This window comes from Protopterus annectens, chromosome 8.part0 (genome assembly GCF_019279795.1).
Source record: "Protopterus annectens isolate FY-2018-M chromosome 8.part0, PAN1.0, whole genome shotgun sequence".
Lineage (NCBI taxonomy): Eukaryota > Metazoa > Chordata > Ceratodontiformes > Protopteridae > Protopterus > Protopterus annectens.
Window position 1 is genome coordinate 785,648,609 of NC_056741.1, and position 24,765 is coordinate 785,673,373.

The window sequence follows — 24,765 nt, forward strand, 5'->3', positions numbered from 1 at the left end:
TGGCTGAGTGACAGAACCCACAGGGTCAGAGTTGCTGGCGCCATGTCAGACTCAAAGCCTGTCACAAGTGGTGTCCCACAGGGCTCAGTCCTGGGCCCACTCTTGTTTGGCATCTACTTTTCCGAAGTACAAGCAAACACAGGAGGGTTATGGCTGACAAAGTTTGCAGATGACTGCAAACTGGGCCATAGTAGAAAACACATCTGACACAGATATCCTTCAGAAGGGTCTCACAGAAATGGATAAGTGGTGCCAGAGCCACGGCCTAAAGTTAAATGCCAAAAAATGCATAGTCATACCCTTCGAAAAACAAGGTTACCCCTAGCTACCAAATAGGTGGCAATCCACTGAGCACAGAAGAAGTTATCAGGGACCTGGGGACCCAGGTTGATAGTAGTCTGTCATTCGACACCCATGTAGCTAAAGTAGTTAGGAAGACCTTCTACATTGCCCACCTTATCATGAAGGGATTCTCATCTAGATCAAGGGAGGTCATAGTCTCCCTTTACTCATCACTCATCAGACCAATGATTGAGTACAATGCCCCATTCGGAATGTATCTGACCCGACACTTGCAGCAGCTGGAGAGGCCACAAAAGTTCCTCACCAAAAGGATAAAGGGTCTCAAAATCTGTCCTATGCTGCCCGACTGAAAGAACTCCAGCTCTATTCAGTAAACACGCTTGCTCAGAGGTGACCTTTGCCTAACATACAAGGCCATGTCAAACCCAGATTTGATGAATATGCTTCACCTCAAAAAATCTAGATCCATCAGAGCCACAAGGGCGGGAGACTTAAACCTCGACACGGCTATTAATAGGATGTGCTGGAGGGATAGATTCATCACCCAAAGACTCCCTATGCTGTGGAACAAAATCCCGGTACATGTGAGGCAGAGCACCTCGCTGGCCTTGTTCAAGAGAAATCTTGACCAATGGATGGGAGATCGCAGATATACCCCAGGGATTACCTGTGTCACTGCTCGACAGAGGCACAGCAAAATAATGGGTATAGTTCCCCATACTAAAGGGGTGGCGTAAGCCACAAAACGATGGGCTAGGCTTGTAAATGCCCTCGGGCAGATAGCCTAGTATGAACCTATGAACCTATATGCATGAATTTTGAAGGACTGCTGTTAATCAACTATTTTTTTTTTTTATAATAACTCTAGAGCACAAAAACGTTTAGCATGACTCCGTCAACAGAATGTAGAAAGGGATGTCGCTAAGCTTAGGGAGCCTATATAACAAAGCTAAGAGATCCTGTAGAGGTATTAGCTATGCCTCTGTGCTAATTGGCTATGCCCATGTGCTAATCCAGACTAATCCTAAAAGTCCCCTACGCCCTACAGTCTCCTGACTAAGGGCTTCTCTCTCTTCTCTTAGTGCAAGCTATTCACAATTGGAGCTGCTCAGTTCCACCAAATCCTTCATCTCTGCTCTTTCACAGGATTCAGACTCCTCTTGGTCTGCCTGCCCCAAAAAGGCCTAGGGTATTACTGTGGAATGTAGTTACTTCTTAGGTTATAATCGTTACCTCTATATCTCTAAATATTTCAACTGTATCGATTCTCACATATCTTCTCTTGTGATTATTCTGTATGTATAACTATGTTTTTATGGAGGTGTTCTCTGCTTGACCTTGATTGAAAATGTTATTGTATTTCCAAATTTGTATGTATGTAAATTTATGTTTAATGTGGAGCTTTTCTCCACGGGTCTCCGCTGAAAACGGATATTATCCAGTCGGACTAACCCGGTCAACAAATGTAAAATAAAATAATAAATAAATATTAGAAATATTTAGAAAATTCTGTAAAAGTTTGTATAAAGCAGAGAAATATGGAAATCAAGAAAAAGTACAAATAGACATTTTATGGAAGAATTAAACAGGCCAAGGTTTGAGGTATATGAAGCTCAGATGTTCTTCGTGTTTCACTGTTGCAGTCATTACATTTGGGTAATCCTGCTGGCAGGTTGCCCTCAGTCGGCCTGAATTCCAAAGTCGTGGGTCCTGAGTCGGCTGCCGTCGCCCCTTCCCATACGCCAGGTCGTCAGGGGTATAAAAGAAGCAGCCAATGCCATTTTCTTCAGTCTTTCTCGCTGCCCGGTGCCCGAAGCAGAAGCAGTTCGCAAGTGCCGGTCGGCCGACTCCTGAGATTTTCATGTTCGAGTTTCAGATCTGAAGTCTTCCCCGTTGGGGAAACTTTTTTCTTGCTCCAGACCGATGTCAGAAAAAGTAAATAATTGTATTTCTTGTGGAAAGCAAATACCTCATAAGGACTTTCACTCTTACTGTATTCCTTGCCTAGGCCCTGATCACAACGTTTCTGGTTGTCGGTTTTGTGCTAGATTAAACAACGCACTATTAAGTGTCGGTATGATTTTGCTTTAAACTATTTTGGACGCCGGTTTAATTATCCAGAGAGTTCACAAAAAATGCAAAAAAAAGGAGAGAGAGAAACAACCGAGGCCCAAAACTGACGACAAAGCGTCCCCTAAGCCAGTCGCCGGTTCTCAGTGAGGTGCTTTCGCAGCCCCTAACGTCCGCTACTTAAAAGTCACAGGCCGCTACCGATTCACACGTGGAGTCGGCTATGCTGCTGGAAACTTAAGGTATTGGAGCCTCGGACACTATTCCCTCATATGGGTCCAGAGCCACTGAGCAGGCACCGGCTTCTGAGGGTGTATTCAGACCTAAACATCTTTACATTAAACCGACTTCAGCTTCAAAGGCAAAGACTAACGCACCTTCTAAAGCAAAGAAACGAACTCAAGAGCCACATGGACAGGCCTCTATGCCCAAAAAACAGATGCTCAAAATGGCCGAAGACTCGATTACCTTGATCAGGGGTTCCCATTCCCCCTCCTGATAAGAGACCTAGGCAAGAGACTGACTATGAATCTTCAGATCAGGTTTCTATTTCTTCTGATTCCTTTTCTGATCAGGAATATTCTCTTCCCCCCATGAGGATTCTGATGCTGAAGAAATCTATACCTTCAGCTTCTCCTCCAGAGGACTGTTCTTTTGGGGGAAACTTGCATACCATGCGGGAGCATTTCCACTGGGAGAGCCAAGATTTTTCAGAATCTAAAAAGAGGCTCAAGGATTTCCTTTTCTACATCAACACAGGCCTCTAGCCATTCCACCTCTGTTAGACATTGTAGATTGTGTTTTCGGAATCTAGTCTGACCCCTGACTCCTTACCTCCAGCTCCTGTTAAGCCTGACAGATATTACAGGGTTCCTGACTCATAAATTCCTTTTTAAAAACCCTGCTGCAGACCCAGAAATTATTTCACAGGGTCCCAAAGGAGTTGTCTTCGCTGCAAAAAACCCTACCCCCTCTGACAGAGATTCTAGGGCACTGGATAGTTGGGGGGGGGGAAAGGTTTACACATCTGCTACCTTGATTATAAGGACCTTAAACTGTCAGATCTGAAGTAGGATGTTCATTTGTCAGCAACCTGTGGGTTACGGATCCGATATCGGATCCGAGCCGGCAACTTGTTTCAAGCTAATGGATCCGAGCTCCTAGCTCCTCCCTTCACCCATAATCCCCTACTAACCCTCCATGACCCCAGATCTAGTTTGCCGCGCTTGTGGATGGCTGGATCCTTTTTGAGCTCGTCAGATAAGTGAAAAAAGTTTACTTTTTTTTCAAAGTACTTCTTGTCAGAAATTTCTTCTTTAGTTAAAATTAATCATTTTAAAGTGTGTAAGTGTTAGGCTCCTTATTTTTTGATCTTAATTAGTTACCCTCCCTTCGCTGGTCGTTAGTGTGTGTGTGTGTGTGTGTGTGCGTGTGTGTTGCGTTTCTTTTGGGGCCTGTGTGTGTGTAGTTGTTTTTCTTTTTCTTTAAAAAAAAAAAAAAAAAAAAAAAAAAAAAAGAATGGCTGAGGCCCCAAAAGCTATATTTTCCAAATGTACCGAGTGTGGCCATAAGCTCTCCCCAGCTGATGGCCACACTCGGTGCGTTCGGTGCCTTGGGGTTGAACACCTCACCTCGGGCTGTACCATCTGTGCAGCGTTCAACACCAGGGCACTGAAAGAGCGGAGGTCGAAGCTGGTCCTGGCGGGACTTTTGCCCCCGGATTCAGCTTCGGCCTCTGCTGCTCCCGTGGCTCCACCACAGCCTGTAGTCGCTGCCACTCCTGCCCCCCCTGCCTCCATCCGGGACTCAAACTCCCGCTAAAGTGTCGGAGGACAGAGGGAGGCCAGGAGGGAGAAACGGAGGGAGAAGCACCACAAGCGGCGGGCTGAGACCTCCGTTTCGGCCCCGCCAGCTAAGCGGGCTTCTCCCTCCACTGCTTCTAGGTCTCCTCCTCCTCTGCTCCATTCCCCTTGTTTCTCCCCGGGGCCCGAGGAGGAGGAGACCCGATCTCCGTCGAGGTCATCGAGGCAGCATTCCAGGCCTGCCTCGGTGGCCTCCTCGATCTACTTTCAGTTTATCCGATGCAGACTTGGACCAGCTGATGCGAAGATTCATCCAGGCCCAGCTGCAGGTGGGAGTGCTCTTGCCCCCCCCCCCCCCTCAGGGGGGGAGCTCGACACCCTGTTTCCACCCAATTGCTCCTTCTCCGAACCGCTACCCGGGTTCGGAGCGTTCGGAGCCGAGCAGCGTTGGAGCCGGGGGGGGGGTGGGTCGGCACCGACAGTACTTGGTACTTCGGATCCGACCCTGCCCTTGAGCCTGTCGGATCCGACCTCTCGGTGCCATGGTCTGAGCTTCGGATCCGGGGGATTCAGTGTGCTTTCAGCTCCGTCCAGGTCGGAGCACACTGGTCTCTCTGATCCGACGGTCTCGGCGCCGGCTCCGATCCCTTCATCTGATCCGAGTGGGAGCCGACTTTCGGATCCATTGGAGAGTGTCTCTCCCTCGGTCTTCGATGTTGTGGATAGGGCTCTGTTGAGAGCATCCGGACCCCCGGTCCTTGCATCGGCTCCTCTCTGCACTCCCTCTCTGCTGGGCCAGGCTTCCATCACCCGGCCAAAGGGACAGCCTGCTTCGATGTCACAGATGGTTCCATTGGAACAAGATGTTGCTGGCGAGGCCTCCTCTGACAGTCCCCCCGAGGAAGCTCCCCGCGAGCATAAGTGCAAAAGGAGGCACGTGGACTCTCCTGAGTCCTTAACCGAGGACACGGACTTGGAGGAAGGGGAAGGCTCCCCTAGATCGCCCCCTGAGGATGTCTCCTTTGGAGACATCATGGAGATGCTGAGAATCAGAGGTGGGTGGTCTGCCCCCAAGTCTTCCTCTGACGAGTCCGTGTTTCTGGAGACATTAGAGGCAGGCCCTTCTACCTCTTGGGTGTCCCCTCCAGCCGACCCCCTGGTGGACCTCATTACCACCAGGGCGTGGAAGGATCCGGACACCGTGGAGCCAATACCGAAGCGCCCGGATAGGAATCTTAGCCCCCCCCCCCTCAGACCGATCACATTGGAGTAAGGGCCCCCCCCCCCCCCCCCGTAGATGCCATGTTGACGGTGGCAGCCACAAAGAGGGAATCAGGAGAGTCCCTCAGTCCATCCACCGAGCAAAGAGTCCCGTTTGATGGACCGCTTAGGGAAGCGAGTCTTTAGTTCAGCGACCTTCTCGGTAAGGTCTCTGAACTGTATGGCACATGTCATCAGGATGCAGCGGGATCTTATCAAAGAATACGCTGCATCCCCCCCGAGTCCATGTCGGAGGATGACAAACAATTGTACTCCACCCGAATGGCCACTCTGAGATCGATTTCAAACACCTCTATGCGGCTATTGTCCCACGCCACAGAGGGAGCCGCTAGGGCTAGCGGAGCAGGCCTAGTCATGAGACGTCAGGCCTGGCTCCGTCATTGCGATTTTACGGAGCCCTTTAAAGCATCCTTCGCGAACACCCTTTTTGATGGTTCTGCCCTATTTGGCAAAACAGTTCGCCAGACACTTGTCCAGAGCGAGAAGGACGGGAAGACGTTGTCTGCCGTCGGAGTCCGCTTCTCTGCTCCCCAGCGGTCCTTTTCGAGGAACCAAAAGGGTCAGAAGAAGATGTGGTTCCTGAAATCACAACATTCCCAACCAGCTCCGGACAACCAGTCCTACCGTGGCAGAGGTGGACAGGGAAGACGTCGCCCCAGGGGCAGAGGGGCTCCAAGAAACTTTGGGTCCAGAGAACCTTTCTCTGAGTGGCCCGCGCAGCAGCCCTGAGGGGTTGCCTGACTGCTCCACTCTGGAGGCAGTCGGGGGTGCGTTTTTCGGAACACCTTGTGGCATGGGAGTCCATCACAACAGACCGCTGGGTGCTTCACATCATATCCAGAGGGTACAAAATACCAATACTCCATGTCCCCAAATCCAAGAACCTCCCCGATGTACCACCCGATCAGAGGGAGGCCGCAGCCGCAGAAATTCAGCAGCTGCTAAGAAAAAGAGCCATCCAGCCCGTCCCCCAAGACCAGCTCGGATTAGGGTTCTACTCCAGGTTCTTTTTGGTGCCAAAAAAGACGGGGGACTTGAGACCTATCCTAGACCTTTCCCGCTTGACCCTGTCAGTAACCAAGGAAAAATTCCGAATGGTCACTCTTCAATCTATCCTCCCCCTTTTAAGGGAAAACGATTGGATGTGCTCTATAGACCTCAAGGATGCGTACTACCACATTTTAATGGACAAACGATCCAGGAGGTTCCTTCGCTTCCGGCTGGGGGCCAGTCACTACCAGTTTAGGGTGCTTCCCTTTGGCCTCACCACAGCCCCCAGGGTGTTCACCAAGGTATTAGCATTGATTGCGGCCCACCTGAGACTCCAGGGAATACAGGTCTTTCCGTACCTGGACGACTGGCTCCTGACTGCACCAACAAGGCATCTACTTTGCTCAGCCAGAGACTTCTTTCTCCATCTAGCCCCACAACTAAGCATTACTATCAACGTCGGCAAATCTCTACTGGCTCCGACGCAGGTCATAGAATTCATAGGTGCCAGAATAGACACCAGAGATTTGCGAGCCTTCCTAACTTCCGAGAGAATCCGGAACCTACAACTTCATGTGCGGGCTATCCTTCATTCAGAGGCTTCACCAGCGGAATTGGTCCTGAGGGCACTAGGCTCCATGGCGGAAGCGATTACGTTCCTTCCATGCGCCTGTTTGAACATGCGAGTACTGCAATGGACTCTGTTAGTGCAATGGTCCTTCCTATCCCTTCCTCTCCACCATCCCATTGCTATCAGCAAGGCTTGCAGGATGGCGCTACTATGGTGGCTCCAAGCATCGAACTTCCATACGGGCCGTCCCTTCTGCACCTCTCCCCCTCTCGCAATGGTGACCACGGACGCTTCCCGCCTCGGGTGGGGGGTGGGGCATTATTCAGGCAGGACAGTCCAAGGCACGTGGAATGATACAGAGACCTCCCTGCATAGGAGATGAGAGCGGTGCTGTTGGCGTTGCAAGCACTTCAGGGCTTCCTCCCCACAGGAACGATTGCAATTCAGTCGGACAACATGTCGGTGGTCTGGTATATCAACAAACAGGGGGGAACCAGATCTTACCCTCTATGCCGCGAAGCCATGAGAGTGTGGGAATGGGCGATCTCCACCAACCGCTTTCTGATTGCAATGCACATTCCGGGGAGGACCAACATCCTAGCGGACAAGCTCAGCTGCACCCTTCTTACCCCGTACAAGTGGTCTCTCAATCCTCTAGTAGCGAAGCAGATATTCGCAACATGGGGGCGACCTTGCTGCGATCTTTTTGCATTTCCATCAAACACCAAATGTGACAATTTCTTCACTCTAATCCCCCCTCCAGGGGAAACTCCAAGAGACGCTCTGGTGCATGCTTGGCCACCCGGTCTACTCTATGCCTATCCTCCTCTACCACTGATGATACAAGTCTTACAGAAAGCCTCGCGGTTGGGGAGCAAGATGATTCTCATTGCCCCATTCTGGCCTCGGCAAATTTGGTTCCCTTACCTGTGGTCTCACCTTGTGAAGCACCCTTGGATTCTAGATCCCATTCCGGATCTCATCTCCCATCCGTTGGACTTACGAACTCCAAACCTGGACAATCTGAAAACTGACAGCTTGGTTGCTCCAGTTCCACTCCTAGTTAAGACTCCCGGTATCTCTTCACCTGTCAAAGCCATCCTCGTGGCAGCGCATAAGCCCTCCACCAGGAAAGTGTACCACAGTAAATGGAAACGTTTTTCCATCTGGGCGGAGCATCACGATCTAGATCCCTTTACGGCTCCTCTTCCATCCATATTAGACTTCCTAACTGAACTCTTTCAGGAAGGCGCTAGTTGTTCAACTGTCAAAGTGCAATTGGCAGCCATATCACATTACCATGTAGGACATGATACAGGGCCCTTGATGTCGGCCAAATTGTGTAAAACCTTTCTCAAGGGCACCATTTTACTTAGACCCCCTATAAAAGAAGCCGTACCCCCCTGGGATCTTACATTAGTTCTTCAAGCCTTGACTGCCCCACCCTTTGAACCCGCTGCTTCAGTAGATCTCAAATTCTTGTCATGGAAAACAGCATTCCTTGTAGCCATCACTTCAGCGAAAAGAGTGTCGGAGCTTCAAGCTCTCTCTGTGAAGCCTCCTTACCTGATCTTTCACCCAGATAGAGTGCATCTCAGGATCAATCCCTCCTTTCTTCCCAAGATAGCATCTGAAACCAACATAAATCAATCCATAAATTTACCGGTTTTCTTCCCTAAATATCAGAATAAGGGAGAGTACAAGCTGCACTCATTAGATGTTCATAGGCAGCTTCGTTTTTATACTCATAGGACAGCTGGCCATAGACAATCCGACCAGCTGTTCGTTTCCTTTGCCAAATTTAACTTGGGGAAAAGCTATCTCTAAAGTATCTTTATCTCGCTGGATTTCCCAATGTATCCTACTGGCGTATCAAGCCTCGGGTAGACCCGCACCAGAAGGAGTTTGTGCTCATTCCACCCGCTCCATTTCTACCTCTGCCGCCTTCAAGTCTAGAGTCCCATTGGATGATATTTGTTCTGCAGCCACTTGGGCTTCATTTCATACCTTTATTAACCACTACAAGCTAGACGTGCTTTCTAGAGGGAGAGCATCCTTTGGCTCTGCGGTGCTTCGTAATATCCTTCCATGATGGCCACCCAAGGTGCAGGTAGCTGGGGACTCTATCCCACAGGTTGCTGACAAATGAACATCCTACTTCATATTTAGAAGTTATTTTCTCACCATAACGTTCCATCTGAGTAGGTAGTTCATTTGTCTGCAACCATCCCCCCCTCCTTCCCCCTGACCTTCTTCGGATCTACTAGTTGTTAGATATCCTTTGTTGGATATATATTGAGGGGCAAACTCGATCTGAGGTCATGGAGGGTTAGCAGGGGATTATGGGTGAAGGGAGGAGCTAGGAGCTTGGATCCATTAGCTTGAAACAAGTTGCCGGCTCGGATCCGATATCGGATCCGTAACCCACAGGTTGCAGACAAATGAACTACCTACTCAGATGGAACGTTATGGTGAGTACATAACTTCTAATTTCATATGCTCAAATATCAGCAACATGTCATGGCATTGTTTAAACAGAAAATGTTAAATTCTGAATGTGCAGAAAACAAGGAAATGCAGGATTTATTGCATGCAGCTGAACAAGTTGGAAAACATACTTTGCAATGTAGTTTTGATTCTTTGGAGGCCTCCTGCAGAGCCGCAGTTACGGGTTCTGTAATTAGGAGGCATGCTTGGTTAAAGGAACAAAATCTGCCTGATCATGTCAAAATTAAATTATTAGATCCACCTTTACAGCATGATACTTTGTTTGGTGTTAAGGCAGAAGAGGTGTTAAAGAAAATGGAGGACAAAGCTAAATCTATGCAAACTGTCAAAGATTTTTTACAAGTACAGCCATCTAGGTTTGGTAGACACTGGCCTACAAAGAACTGGTCCTTTCCTGTGTCAGACAGACCACAAAGGGGCAGATAAAGACATCCTAGAGGCAGATCCCAGGCGCAAGGTTCATACAGGTCAAAGCAATGGGGTGCTTCTACCTCCAAAGTTGGAGAAGACAAATCACAACCATACAGGAAACAGTCCCAATGACTTCCCCCTGCCTGCACCAAGCACTTATCTTCTGGTAGCACCCTTAGGGGGAAAATTAGCACTTTTTTCTCAAAATTGGCACATTATAACCCAGGACAAGTGGGTTCTAAATATAGTGTCACAAGGCTACAAGTTCCATTTCCATACCCTGCCAAAGACAAACGGCTGGCCAGATCTGCCAAAAAATCAATGGGCAGAGGCACAAAAACAAGTCTCATCCCTCATGGACATGGGGGCCATTCAACAAGTACCAGAGCAAGAGCAGGGACATGGATTTTACTCAAGGCTGTTCCTGGTACCCAGAAAGGGCAAGGCCTGGAGACCAATACTGGATCTTTCTATTCTGAACACATTTCATGGATATACCAAAATTCAAAATGTTGACTTTGCAGCAGCTTCTACCCATGTTGGGCAAGAATGCGTGGCTGGCGACTTTAGACCTAAAAGAGGCATACCTGCATGTCCCAATCAGGCAATCAGCCAGAAGAAGATACCTCAGATTCAAGGCTGGCTCAATGCATTACCAATTCTCTGCACTGCCCTTTGGCTTATCTACTGCGCCCAGGGTCTTTACAAAGTGCCTGGCACCAGTAATTGCATTCTGCAGACGAGGAATACAAATATATCCTTACTTGGACAACTGTCTAATTCAAGCAGAGAACAAGGACATTCTTCTACAGCATCTGGCATTTGTGAAAAGACTTCTAACATGCCTAGGGTACATAGTCAATGAAAAGAAATCAAAACTAGTACCCTCTCAAGAGATAATATTCCTGGGTGCAAGCTTAAATACAACTGCCCAGATGGCTTATCTCACGCCAGACAAAGGCAACTGACTACCTATTTCAAAATGTTGGCAACAAAGGCCCAGTTATCTGCAAGAAAAATTCTGCAGGCTTTGGGCTTCATGGCATCCTGCATCCTACTAATTCCATATGCAAGACTGCATATGAGGAAGCTTCAATGGTACATAAGTGTTTGGACTCAACATTGCCACAGCCTGGAAACAATGATTACTCTCATTCCCTGCCTGCAACAGGAGTTTCAATGGTGGGCGAAGGCTTGTCACCAGAAAAAGGGACAGCCATTCACATTACCCCCAGCCTGGCAGACACTAACAACGGATGCATCAGATTATGCCTGGGGGGGCCCACATGGCAGGAAGATGCATCCAGGGCACATGGTCTTCAAACCAAATGCATCTACATATCGATCAAAAAGAGATGCTAGCTGTTCCAAATGCCCTGACAGCCTTCAAGGACCTACTTCACCCGGGACAACTACTGATAGACAGACAACACCATGGTCATGTGGTATATAAACAAGCAGGGGGGCACACATTCTTACCCCCTTTGCAGACTAGCCATGACTTTGTGGGACACAGCATTGACTTACCTAGTACATCTGCAGGCACAATTCCTGCCAGGAAAGGAAAATACTCTGGCAGACGAACTAAGCAGAAACCTCATGGATCCCCACGAGAGTGGCAGCTGGATCCACAAGTCTTCAGCATGATAACAAGGAAATGGGGATGCCCAGACATAGATCTATTTGCCTCCCCTCACAACTACCAACTAAAAAGATTCTGCACAAAGACTTATCACAGACAAGCATGGAAAGTGGACGGCCCTATCTTTCAGCTGGAAAAACCTATCAGTATATACCTTTCCTCCACTGCCTCTCCTCCCCAAGGTACTCCTGAAGGTCAGACAGGAGAAGCAAAAGATGATGCTGATTGCCTCAGACTGGCCTCGCTAGTACTGGTATCCAATCCTCAGGAACTTTTCTCAATGCCCAGCATGGACCTTACCTCAAATACCTCCGCTACTGTCCCAGCAAAACAATCAGATCCTGCACAGCCATCTCAGGACTTTACACCTGGCAGCATGGCAGATAATGTAGTCCTACAAAACACACCTCTCAGTAAAGCTGTGATGGATGTCATTTTGGAAGCCAGAAGTCCTAGTACTAGAAAATCTTATGCTGGGAAATGGAAGAGATTATGTGCTTGGAACCAGGCACAAGGAACTGATACATCTGTACCAAATATTCCTCAGATTTTTGCAATACTTAACTGAGATGCTGCACAAAGGCCTATCTTTTTCATCAATTAAAATTCATACCTCTTCCATTTCAGCTCATTACAATACAGAGTCACCAGTCTTTTCTCATCCTTTATTAAAGCAGTACCTCAGAGGAGCCAGAAATTTAAGGCCTCCAAGGAGATCACCAATACCTGCATGGGACCTCAACTATGTCTTAGAAAAACTCACCCTGCCTCCTTTTGAGCCAACTGCCACTGCTGATATAAAGTTTTTATCTTGGAAAACAGCTCTGCTCCTAGCAATAACTTCTGCAAGACGAGTTTCAGAGCTACAGGCACTCGTGGCTGTTGAACCTTTTATCATTTTTTATCCAGGCAGGGTCTCTCTGAGGACAAACCCAACATTTATGCCCAAGGTGGTGTCCAGTGTGGCTCTTAACCAAACTGTTCATCTGCCAACTTTTTATCCAAATCCACAGAACAAGGGAGAGATAATTCTGCATTCTTTGGACGTACACAGACAGCTTAGATTCTACTTGGACAGAACCAACGTTTTCAGGAAGACCGAGCAATTATTTGTGGCATATGCTGCAGGATCACAAGGAAAGGCTATTTTCAAAGTGGATAGGCCACTGCATTCATTTCTGCTATTTACGCCATGACAAGCCAGTGCCTAAGAGCATTAGGCCACATTCAACCAGAGCTGCAGCCACTTCAGCAGCCTTTCTCAGGGGAGTACCAACAAAAGACATTTTAGAGGCTGCTACTTGGAGTTCAGTGCACACCATTACAAAGCACTGTCATCTGCCACTCTACTCTAAATCCAAGGCAGGCTTTGCCACTGCAGTTCTGCAGGGCCTCCTAGCCGCTCCTAATGCTATTTAGCTCCAGCCTCCCAACCATAGCTTTGGGACTATACCCAAATGTAATGACTGCAACAGTGAAACACGAAGAACATAGTACAGTTGTGTACACTTACCATAAATGTAGATGTTCGTGTGTATTCACTGTTGCAGTCCAGGTTACCCACCCGCCATCCCCCTTTTCTGCTGGAACTTTTCTTTCCCTCTCTAATTTATACAACCCGTGTGGTGTTTTGGCTACCCTTTTAGGGGGCACCTGACATCTGGGGCAAGAAAAACTGAAGAAAATGGCATCTGCTGCTTCTTTTATACCCCTGACATCAGGGAAGGAACGACGGCAGCCGATGCAGGACCCAAGACTTTGGAATTCAGGCCGACTGAGGGCAACCTGCCAGCAGGATTACCCAAATGTAATGACTGCAACAGTGAATACACTCTAACATCTACATTTATGGTAAGTTTACACAACTGTACTTAATGAACAATTAGGATAGGAAGAGATGAGATAAAAATGGTGATGTATAAACCAGCCTACAAGAAAGTCCTCAGGAATAGATGGTATTCCTGTGGAAGTTTGGAACCTAGGAGGGACAAAAAATATAAAATTCTGAAAGGTTTTGAGTATTTTAAAATGAGATGTCCCAATATCGTGGAAGAAAAAAATACTTGTAAAGATCCATCAGTTTCAGCTTCCTAGAGGCCAATTTCAATACTAAACCATGATTGTGAATTGTTTATAATGACTAAAAGAATGGCAGAAGTGTTTCCAAAAATTGATGTATGTGGATCACTGTGGTTTTGTGGAGGGGAGGCAAACATCTAACAGCATTAATAAAGCATTGATCCATTGGGAAGCAGAATGCGTTGATGGAAGGAAAACATTTAACAGAGTAAGCAGGGACTTTGAGCAAGCCAGTGGAAGCATTTTCATTTCCGGATAAAATTTTAAGGTTGATATGAAGATATGGAGGCAAAAATGAAAGTGGGTGGTCAAGTGGGTAGGATCCTTTCTGATCATTTTTGCTTGAGCAGAGGAACCAGGCAGGGGTGTTCTTTTATCTTATTAGCATTATATTTAGAACTATTGGGAAAGCAAATAATGGACTCAGAAATTCAAGGATAAAATTGATATGGTAGTCAAGAAAAGCTGGCTGTATTTGCAGATGATGATTTATACCTGACAGAACCAGAAAGGGACATCACAGTGCTGTGGAAAATTTTGTGACAGTTTCATATATTTTTGGGATACAAAATTAATTAAGCTAAAACAGACAATAGCAGTAAATTATGTACCCCCACACAAATTGGTTCAGCAATATCTATATTTATGGGGACATGATAAACTGAAGTAGTTAGGAGTATAGAGTAAAATGATTTTGGTTTGGCAGCTAAGGATATGTGGGAAGAGAGTAAACAAAAGATAATACAAAATTGAGAAAATTGAACCTCTGTGATATTTAGTCTTGTACACAGACCAGGCATATTTTTATCAACCAGAGGAGAAGTTGTGGATAGCAATTAATAAAGACCTGAAGGATTTTATCTGGGAGGGGAAGATAAGAATCAAGTGGGATAATCTGCTTCTTCCAGAACAAGGTGGATTAAGATTGCCCGATTTGAAGTGGTATTTCAGAGCAACACAGTTTAGGCTCCTGTTTATAGCACAAGCAAAAAAATATAATTCAGAGTGGGATGGGATGATTATGAAATGGGGTGAAGCTCAAGAAACCAGGAGAGAATGGGATTTTGGATGCATAACTTTAAGAATAACAGTCGTACAGAATGTTATATACATAAATTAGCTGAAAGTATTCTAAGAACTAAGCCAACACAGGAATGGAGAAAGGGGATTCTTCCAATAGGGATTACTGCAATTAGGGATACAGACAATAGGTAATAGGGGGCTATAATTTATTGGATAAAACTGGCAAAGGAACCAAGGTATTGGGAGCAAATAACTAGAGAGTGAAAGGTAATAGAACTGGGAGATGCGAAGAATTTATTTGGACTGAAGCTTAGAGATTGCATTCCCTATTAAGGATAGTTAGAGTATAGGCAGAGAGAAAGAAATGGGGGGGGGCTAAATGAAAGACCAGCACTTGTAGTTTTTAGTAGACTCTAGAGCAGAAGCTGCCGTTAAAAAAAGAATAATCAGTAGAGCATATAAAATATTGTGTGATAACTGCAAGAATCAATCAGAGGAGGTTAAAAAGGATTGGGAAATAAGATTGGATAAGCAATTCACAAAGAAATAATGGGGATATATGTATTTCTCCAAAATATGCAACAAAATCTAGAAGATTCAGGATATTTTGCTTGGAAATGTTTACATAGATATTTTTATATCTCAAGTAGCAAATGTTGGAGGTATAATTGGGAATATTTTCTGGGAATGTCGTGAGTTGATGGTCTTTAACGATTCCCTGCAGACTACTGTGTCAGAGATGCTGAGTGAGCAAATTAGTATAACTAGGGAAATCATTTTTATGAGCTATGATATAGAATTAGAATTGCCTAGATATTATAATACCTTGCTGAGTCTAATTCTGGTGGCTGCCAAAAAAGCAATTAGTAGAAAATGGAAATCAAAGTCTAAACCAACTGTACTAGAAGTAGTGAATATATTTACATGGGTAAAATAACTGGAATTGGGATCCTTAGAAAAGACCAAGTACAAATTACATAGGAAAAATAGTAATTGTGGGAACAATGCATACAGGGGAAGAATGTGTTTTTAAAGATGGCAGGACTTGAATGGGTAAGTAATGTTTGACAATAATTGTCTAGATTATAAGTGATGTATAATGTTTGCAACTGGGATTATGTCACTGTGGTTTGTGACATAAAATGTTTGCAACTAAGATTGTGTCAGTATGGCTTGTTTTCATTTATATACATGTATGATTGCCTTTGTCATAAGTTATAATTTAATAAAGATTTATTAAAAAAACACTGAAAAAATCTAGACATCAGAACCTGTATTAGTAACTCATTCATCACTTCCTTTCATTGGTTCATCAATAACATCACCAAATATTTAATAAAGGTACAGGTACAGAATGCAAAAACTTCTAAAAACTTGTACTTAAGAAATGGGAGTTCACACTGAAGTTCATATAAACCATCCTGAAATGTCATAAAAAGCATCGATGAGAAAACGTTTCTAAACATATTTGTGCTAATGTTAAGAGCAGAGTTAATAGTAACACAACTATTTATTAGGTACTTTACTTACTGTTTTTCTATGTTTTTGCTATCTAGGTTGTGGTAAGGGAAAAACAAGAAAAAATCTTAAGAGATCATCTGATCCATTGAAACAGTCTTACTAGGTGCCATTGCTTTCTAGGCATTCTGATTCGGTAACAGGACAAGAGCAATTTTGAATCCCATATCTGTCTCTGATGTCAGTTTTCTCTGTAGCTGGTCAACTCTGTGCTCTTATCCCACATTCTAAAGGACAGAGTGAACCACAGCTTTTCTAGAACACCTTCTCTAACATCATAATTTAGGTCCTTTACATTGTTACAAAGCCTTTCCAAAACCGGTCATCGATAGGAATATGCGGAAATTTCGTAGACACAGATTCAGATGGTGGTCTTCCTGCTGCTCTATATCTATCACTGTGTAGTGTCAAATAGAGACATCCATCCATCCTGAGCCCCTTTTTTCCCCATTTTGCACATGGGGTCAGGGTGTCACTTCCACAGTGACAATCATCTCAAGCCAGGGTTTACACTGCCGTAGTGTCAAACAGATATATACCGATTATATGTAGCTATATATATTAAAATGATACATGCATTCCCTTCATATATCTACATAACACATATATATAGTGCGCGCACACACACACACACACACACACACACACACACACACACACACCTACATTTATAGATATTTCTCTGTTATATACAGAAATGTGTGTGGATGTCTGTATTGTCCGACATACCCTAATAGTGGTGGGTAAATCTGCATCATCACACAGCCATACTGTTGCTCAAAGGATCCAAACTTAGGGAGCAACAGTACATAATCCACTTGCCTACAGACTCCTGTGCCTGCTGGATGTCACCACATAGACACAGGTGAGCAGGTGGTGTAATGTATAATGTTGTCAACGCACGTATGGACAGGACGCATTGTCCCTGCTCACACATTCACCTATGTAACTGCAAGCAGCCACATATGGCTATACTGGTATCTGTATGCACATAACTAGGATAAAAACCAATATGAAGTAGTTAACTTTGTTATATCTGCAACCTGTGGGTATTTGGATCCATATCGGATCTAAGCCGGCAACTTTACAAGCATCTGCTCCGAGCTCCTTCCCCTTACCCATAACCAACCACCATCTCCTGCCTTCCCTCAGATCTCGTTTGCCGCTTCGTGCATCAGCATCGTGGTCTCGTAGCTCTGAGCCTTAGGGTTATTGTAAGTGCTTTTTGGTATATTTGTGTGTGTAGAGAGAGTCTTCTCAGTTCCCCTTCCTCCCCCTAAACGCTTGTTCGTCGGTTACAAAAAAAAATGTTTTTAGTCTTGTGAGGTAGTTATTGTGTAGGCCCTTCCCTTTCCTGTAGTGTGTGTGTGGTCAATAGTGTGTTGGGGTTTGTTAGGTGTGGTTGCTTTTGTGTTAGAATGTCTGAACAGCCGAAACCTACTTTCAGAAAATGCAGTGTGGCCATAAGCTTTCACTGGAGGATGGTCACACTCTGTGTGTTGTTTACCTGGGCGTACCCCATTTATCTGCCCAGTGCAGTGTGTGGGCTGGATTTAATCCGAGGGCCCTGAATGATAGGAAGGCCAAACTGGTGGTAAAAGGCCTACTCCCAGCTTCCACTTTGGACTCTTTAGCCTCAACCTTGGCAATTCCCACCCAACCCCCGCCACCCTAAGCTGGGACTCATCCTCCCGCTAGACCTGCTGAAAGGGATAAGAATTGTAGAGACAAAAGACAAGTATACAGACAGAGGAAGAGACCAAGAAAAGAAAGGGGATAGGCCCCGTAAACGGTCTTCAGATTGGGAGTCCTTCCGTAGCTCACCTTCCAAGGTATCGAGACCTGTCTGTCCTTGGCTCCACTCCCCCAGATTCTCCCCGGAGCCATGGCCTTCCTCCAGATCCTCCCAACGACCAGCTAGATCCGAGTCTGTCACTTCCTCGTGCTCGACTCAGAGTCTCTCTGAAATAGATATGGACAGCATGATGAGATTTATTCGGACCCAAATCCAGATGGGAGTCTTGCCAGGCCCCTCTCCCTCTGGAGGGGGGACCTCCATGCCATTCCTTCATCCAATTTCTCCTTCCCCGATCTGGCCTGCAGTTTCTGGGTTTATGGATCTGAGGATCTTCAGAGCTGGGGATTTGGTGCCAATGGTTCCTCCAACCTCGACTCCGGCGATTACCTTGAGTTTCTCAGATCTGAGCAGCTCTCGAGGCCAAGGACAAGGTGTCTGACCAGAGGGGATGGAGGTGTCTTCGGCTCTGAATTTGTCAGATCCCAGCTATTCCTTCGGCACTCTCTGGCTTCCCTAGCCTCGGCCTCGATCTTCACGGTGGACCCAGGGAGAGCTTCCTCCTTGTTGGGTGCTAAGGAAGTGCGCTATACATCGGCGTTCGACGTGGTGGAGAGGGTTCTCATGCAAGGATTTAGACACCAGCCTATTTCCCTGGATTCCGCCCAGACTCCCTCGGATTTGGTTACGACTCCCTTTAGCTTGTCTCAGGGACAGCCCGTGCTAGAGGAGCCCCAGGCGGTTCTCCTGGAGGAACCCCACGCGACTCACGAGCCCTCTTCAGAGAGTCCAACTGAAGAGGTTTCTCGTAAGCGCACATGCAAAAGGAGGCACATGGACTCCCCTGAGTTTCTTTCAGAATACACTGATTTAGATGGAGAAGGTTCCCCTAGGTCACCTCCTGAGGATGTCTCCTTTGGAGACCTCATGGAGATCCTGTGCCAGAGGGGAGGTTGGTCAGCCGCAAAACCTTCTACGGATGAATCCGTGTTCCTGGAGGCTTTTGGCACGGGCCCATCTATGTCCTAGGTGTCCCCACCGGCGGATCCTTTAGTGGATCTTATCACCACGTGGACATGGAAGGAGCTTGACACCATAGAGCCGATACCTAAACACCTGGACAAGATTCTTTCTCGACCCTTGGACAGACAGGCATGGTATAAGGGATCCCCTGTGGACACTATGGTGGTTGCAGCTGCCACCAAGAGGGAACTGTCTCAAGAAAGTTCCTCGGTCCACCCACCGAACAAGGAGTTCAGGACGGTGGATCGATTTGGGAAACGAGTATATTCTTCAGCGACGTTTTCCATCCGAGCACTGAATTACTTGGCACATGTTATACGACTGCAGCGAGACCTAGTCACAGAATTAGCTATCGCCCCCAGAGTCTTTGTCACAGGAGGACAAGCGTCTGTTCTCAGCGAAAATGTCGACTCTGAAATCTGTATCAAACATGTCCATGTGCCTCCTTTCCTGTGCTATGGAAGGAGCAGCGAGGGCAGCTGGGACTGGCGTAGCTATGAGGCGACACGCTTGGCTCAGACTGTGTCAGTTTGCAGACCCCTTCAAGACGTCTTTTACGAGTGCTTCCTTCAATGGTTCTTCTCTTTTTGGGAAGACTGTATGTGACACCCTTGTCCAGAGTGAAAAAGACAGGAAGACTGTCTGCCGTCGGAATCCACTTTTCCAGTCCTCAAAGATCCTTTTCCAGGAATCAGAAAGGGCAAAAGATGCTGTGGTTCTGGAAGTCCGTTTTCCTGGGACTCTCAGGACAACTCATCCCCTAGAGGCAGAGGGGGACATGATAGATGCCGTCCCAAAGGCAGAGGGCATCCAAGGAACTTTGGGTCTAGGGAGCCCTTCTCAGACAGTCCCACGCAGGAGCCCTGAAGGGTTGCTTGACTTTCCTACTCTGGAGGCAGTCGGGGGAAGATTATCATTGCATCCAATGGCGTGAGAGTCCATAATTGCAGATTGTTGGGTGCTTTAAATAATATCCAAGGTTGCCCTTCCAATCCAACCAAAGCGCCTCCCAGATGTCCCACCCGCTCAAAGGGAGAGGGCAACGCTAGAGCTTTTCAAGCTGCTTCAAAAATGAGCCATCGAACTGGTCCCCTCTGATAAGTCCGGGTCAGGCTTTTACTCCAGGTTTTTTTTAGTGCCAAAAAAGATGGAGGACCTCAGACCCATTTTGGACCTGTCAACCTTAAACCTGGCTGTCGCCAGACAAATTCCGGATAGTCACCCTGCAGTCCATTCTACCTTATCTTTGAGAATGCGACTGGATGTACCCGATAGACATCCAGGACGCTTACTACCACATCAAAATTCACAGAAGCTCCAGGAGATTCCTTTGCTCCTGAATCATTTCCAGTTCAGAGCCCTACCCTTCAGTCTCACCACAGCCCCCAGGGTCTTTACCAAGGTAATGGCAGTCGTAGCAGCTCACTTGAGGCTTCAGGGATTCAGGTATTCCCTTACCTAGACAATTGGCTCCTTGCTGCTTCCACCAGGCGTCGTCTTTGCCAAGCCAGAGACTCCTTCCTTCATCTTGCAGACCTGCTAGGGATTACGAACAATGTTCCCAAGTCCCTCTTGGACCCAGTACAGATCTTGGACTTTATTGGGGCACGGCTGGACACCCTTCAACTGAAAGTCTTTCTACCTCCAGACAGGATCCAGAGTCTGAGGGCTCATGTATCAATAATTCTTGGCCCCAGGTTACCAAAGGCAGCTGACGTTTTCAGAGCCTTGGGCTCTATGGCTGCAGCAATTTCTATCCTCCCCTGTGCGCGTCTTCACGTGCATGTTCTACAATGGACTCTAGCGGCTCAGTGGTCTTGGTTAGATCTCCCCATGGAATACCCAATTCAAATCAGCAAAGCCTGCAGTGTGTCACTCCTCTAGTGGGTCCAATCCCTGGAGATCGCAGCGGGGTGCCCATTTATTCCACCCACAGCCCATGCTACAGTGACCACGGATGCCTCCCAGCTCGGTTGCGGGTGGGGGCATTATCTGGGGAAGACGGTCCAAGGCACGTGATCCTCGATTGAGACCAGATTGCACATCAATGTTCTGGAGATGAGAGCAGTGCTTTTTAGCATTACAAGCCTTCCACACTGTTATTCCTCCGGGGACTGTTGCAGTTCAGTCAGACATGTCGGTTGTCTGGTACATCAACAAACAGGGAGGAACCAGATCTTACCCTCTGTGTCGTGAGGCCACGAGAGTATGGGAGTGGGCGATCTCCATCAGTCTGTTTCTGATTGCGACGCACATCCCGGGATGCTCCAGCATTTTAGCTGACAGATTGCGTTGGGCTATTCTAATGCCATACGAGTGGTCTCTGAAACCGTCGATAGCGGAGGAGATCTTCCTTGCGTGGGGTCAGCCTTGCTGCGATCTCTTCGCATCTCCTTCCAATGCAAAGTGCAACGAGTTCTTTGCTCTGATTCCCTCACCAGGGGACCCCCCCCCCCCCCCAGAGACACTCTAGTCCATGATTGGCCTCCTGGGTTACTGTATACTTATCCCCCATTACCACTCATTCCGACGTTTCTTCAGAAAGCTTGCCGATTGGGGTGCAAGGTAATTCTCATTGCCCCGTTCTGACCTTGTCAAGTCTGGTTCCCCTTCCTCTGGTCTCATGTTCTAGCTCTTCCTTGGATTCTAGATCCCTGCCTGGATTTCATTTTTCATTCCTCTGGCACCTGTCTGCCCAACCTGGACAGCCTCAAGCTGACAGCTTGGTTGCTCCATTTCCCTTGAGTACCAGGACCCCTGGTCTTTCGTCTTCAGTGAAAACTATTCTAGTGGTGGCTCGTACATCTTCCACTAGGAAGATTTAACGCAGTAAATGGAAATGATTCTCTATTTGGGCTTCTCAGAGAAACCTGGATCCTTTTACAGCCCCTTATCTCTGCAGTGTTGGATTTCTTAGCCAGCATTTTTCAGCAAGGGGCTAGTTCTTCCACTGTGAAAGTGCAACTGGCAGCTATTTTGAATTTCCATGTTGGCTAGACTCTGTAAGGCTTTTCCTAAAGGCACTTTTCTTTTGCGTCCTCCAGTTAAGAACCCTGTTCCTTCTTGGGACCTTACATTGTTTCTGCAGGCTTAGTTGCTCCCCCCTTTGAACCTGGAGCATCAGTAGATTTGAAGTTCTTATCCTGGAAGACTGCCTTCCTAGTGGGCATTACGTCGGCTAGGAGGGTTTCTGAGCTTCAGTCCCTGTCTGCCGTACCCCCTTACTTGATCTTCCATAAGGATAGGGTTTCTCTCCATACAAACCCTTCTTTCTTACCAGAAGTGGCTTCAGAATCAAACATTAACCTGCCTGATGTCCTTCAAGGATGCATCTGCAGTCATCACATATGGGTTGTCCTGCCTCAGGCAGCCCTTCGGTCGGCCGGATTCCAAAGTCTGGGTCCGGCGTCGGCTGATGTCGCCCCTTCCCTGACGTCAGAGCGTCTGGGGTATAAAAGCGTCAGCCGACGCCATCTTCCCCAGTCTTTCTTGCCGCGTGGTGCCCGAAGCAGAAGCAGTTCGCAAGTGCTGGTCGGCCAGCTCCTGTAATTCAGCTATCCGAAGACTTCAAAAGCTAAGTACCCCGTTGGGGATTCTTTCTTACCTCAGCCGATGTCAGATAAAGTTAATAATTGTTTAACTTGTGGGAAACAAATACCTCATAAGGATTTCCACTCTTACTGTCTTCCCTGCTTAGGCCCAGACCACGACGTCTCGGCCTGTTCAGCCGCGCTTCCTTCAACCGACATACTCTTAGACATCGGTCGGAGTTCGCAGAGAAGTTTTTTGGGGCTAGTTTTTCATATAAAATGCCGTCGGAAACCCCAACATCACATTTAACTAAGAAATGGAAAGACAAGGACCGACACACGCGGGCCGCGGTTTCGGCTGAAACCGCGGCTAGGCCTACCACGAGTGTCCCAGTCTCGGCTGATACAGAGTCCTTGGAACTTCCGAACCCTGAAACAGTACAACCGACCGCCTCGGCCCCGGAGACTCCTACCGAGTCGGTTACAGAATTGTCTTCAGAAACTGGTGTATTGGAATCTTCCGACACCATACCTTTGGACAGAGCTACACCAGCTCGTGGTGCAGCCAGGCCTCTTGCATCCATGTCCATTAAGGCCTTCACCAGGGCTAAAGCTGCTAAACACACTAAAGCCATGCCTCCCAGGGTTATTCCTCAGGGACCCTCTTCTAGTTCACAGATTCTAACCTTAGCAGAGAGGACCTTATCTCTTTAATCAGGGGCTCTCAGCCCCATCCGGGCAGGGGCTCCCAACCTCCTCTAGACAAAAGGCCCAGGGTAGATCCCCCTGATCCCCTTTCCTCAGAGGAGGCCTCTGATGGCTCGGATCACTCTGACTACCAGGAGGAGGCTTATTCGACCTACGAGGATTCGGATGCAGAGGAATCTATCCCCTCAGCCTCCCCTCCTGAAGAGCTCTCCTTTGGGGAGACCCTTCACTCTATGAGAGAGCATTTCAAATGGCAGGGCCAGGAATATTCTGATTCCAGGAAAAGACTAAGAACTTTTCTTCATTTACCTCAGCATAGACCTTTGGCTATTCCTCCTGTTTTAAATGTCATTGATGATGTGTATTCTGACTCTAGTATGACCCCTGACACTCTGCCTCCGGCCCCTGTTAAGCCCGATAGGTATTACAGGGTCCCGGACACACACAATTTTCTTTACAAGGCCCACTCTGCTGATCCTGAAACTATTTCACAGGGCCCTGAAGGGGTTGCAGCTGTTACTACTAAGAACCCACTCCCCTCTGCAAATTAGAGGGCATTAGAGAGATGGGGTAAAAAAGTGTATACTTCTGCCACTCTTGCTATGAGGGCATTAAATTGTCAATTTCATATGATACAGTACCAAGAGTATTTGTTAGAAGAAATGCATAAGAAACTGTCTTCTACAGAACCCCTTGACTGTAAATCCCTTCAGGATCTGGTACATAACTCCCAGCAGGTTAGCAACCATTTCTTGCAGTGTGGTTATGATGCATTGGAAGCTTCATGTAGGTCAGCAATGACAGGTGTTGTCATACGTAGGCATGCTTGGCTGAAGGAACAATCTCTGCCAGTCCATGTTAAAGCTAAGCTTTTGGATGCTCCACTGGAAAAGCAAAAGTTATTTGGTTCCACTGCTCAAGAAGTCCTAAAGAAATTTGAGGAAAAGGCAAAATCTGTACAAACAGTTAAGGATTTTCTTCAAGTCCAACTGCCAAGATTCAGCAGAAATTGGCCTTCCAAGAATGTGTCCTTTACGGACACAGAAAGATTTCAAAGGGGCAGGAACAGGCATGCCAGAGGTAGAGAGCAAGCTAGGGGCTCCTACAGAGGCAGTCAATGGCAACCTCCAATCCAGACAGGCAGTTCAGGACCTGCAACTGCTGCACAAGGACAAACTCAATGACTTTGCTTTGACTCCGACAACCAGGGCTCAATTAGAAGCACCTTTGGGCGGAAAGCTTTCTTTATTCTCAAAAAATTGGCACAGCATTACAAGAGACAAATGGACACTCCAAATAATAGACAACGGATACAGGTTCCATTTCCACACATTGCCAAAAAGAAAAGGCATGCCAGGTCTGCCACCAAATCATAGGGCAGAGGCTTTGAAACAAATCTCAAACTTACTACAAATGAAAGCCATAGAAAAAGTTCCTGTTTCAGAACAAGGCCAAGGATTTTACTCCAGACTTTTCCTTGTTCCAAGAAAAGAGCATCAATGGAGACCAAT

The 24,765-nt window shown here is 47.0% G+C and overlaps 1 protein-coding gene across 1 annotated transcript in view; it reads left to right on the forward strand.

The window, feature by feature from the left end:
- ASPM (assembly factor for spindle microtubules) overlaps positions 1–24,765 on the forward strand; it is a 2,279,206-nt gene that overhangs the window by 853,310 nt on the left and 1,401,131 nt on the right. The window lies entirely within an intron of this gene.